Here is a 1130-nt window from a genome sequence, read left to right as displayed (position 1 = left end):
TGGTTGGCTAACTCCATAGATCTGAATCCATGACAACAGAGAGCTGACTGTTTATCTGAGATCAGCTTCTTTAAACCTGCAGCAAAGTATTGGGGAAACAATGATGATACAGGCATCTTTTGGACCATGTCTGAAACTTTTCTGTAAACCTAAAAATATTCCAAAATTAAAAGTGTATTAAAAATAAAAAGCATGAAGTCTTCTTAGTCGTCCTTCCCAATATGGCGCAGTCAGTTAACTTCATCAAACTGAATCTACCACAACTGGAAATGCTCAAGAACCAGCTGGACCAGGAAATGGAGTTCTTGTCCATGTCCATTGCCCAGCTCAAGGTGGTTCAAACCAAGTACATAAAAGTCAAGGACTGTCTGAATGTGCTGAACTAGAGCCATGAGGGGAAAGAATTACTTGTCCAACTGATGAGTTCTATGTATGTACCTGGGAAGCTACATGATGTGGAACAAATGCTCATCAATGTCGGAACTGGCTACTATATAGAGAAGACAGCGGAGGATGCCAGGGACTTCAAGAGGAAAATAGACTTCCTCACCAAGCAGATGGAGAAAATCTAGCAAGTCCTGCAGGAGAAGCATGCCATGAAACAGGCTGTCATGGAGACAAAGAGCCTGAAGACTCAGCAACTCATAGCCTTGGGGGCAACTAAGGCTATCAAGGCCTGAGAACTTGTTCCAGAAATAGTGCAGAGGGTCTCAACTTTAGGGGCCTGGGACTTTGTGGTGAAGAGAAGGGTTTTGTGTTTAATGTTAATAAATGTTCCAGCTGGGCAAAAAAAAAAGAAAAAGAATAATAAATAAATAAATAAATAAATAGCATGAATATGGCATATGCATATGTTTAATAAGCATAATATTATATTTATCTTTCATACACTTTACCAAAATAATTTTGTGCTACATATAAAACATGAAGCTGAAATTTATGTAAGACATGACCATAGGTGTTTCAAATAATGCCTCATGGCCAATAGATTTTAAGTGAAGCCCAGACAAGTTAGAAACAACTTGCTTTGGCAAGAGGGGAGGATCTCTTAAATTTACCCTAGACCTATAATCTTCTTACCTGAAACTTTCTGACCAGATGTGTTTTGAAACTCAGATGTTTTTCTATTT

The 1130-nt window shown here is 38.6% G+C and overlaps 1 pseudogene; it reads left to right on the top strand.

Annotated features, from left to right (window-relative positions):
• Positions 1–209: 209 nt before the first annotated feature.
• Positions 210–767, top strand: LOC136338396 (prefoldin subunit 5 pseudogene; annotated as a pseudogene).
• Positions 768–1130: the final 363 nt, after the last annotated feature.

Source organism: Saccopteryx bilineata, chromosome 5 (genome assembly GCF_036850765.1).
Source record: "Saccopteryx bilineata isolate mSacBil1 chromosome 5, mSacBil1_pri_phased_curated, whole genome shotgun sequence".
NCBI lineage: Eukaryota > Metazoa > Chordata > Mammalia > Chiroptera > Emballonuridae > Saccopteryx > Saccopteryx bilineata.
The sequence above is the reverse complement of the archived record's forward strand: the minus strand, read 5'-3'. Positions and strand labels throughout refer to the sequence as shown.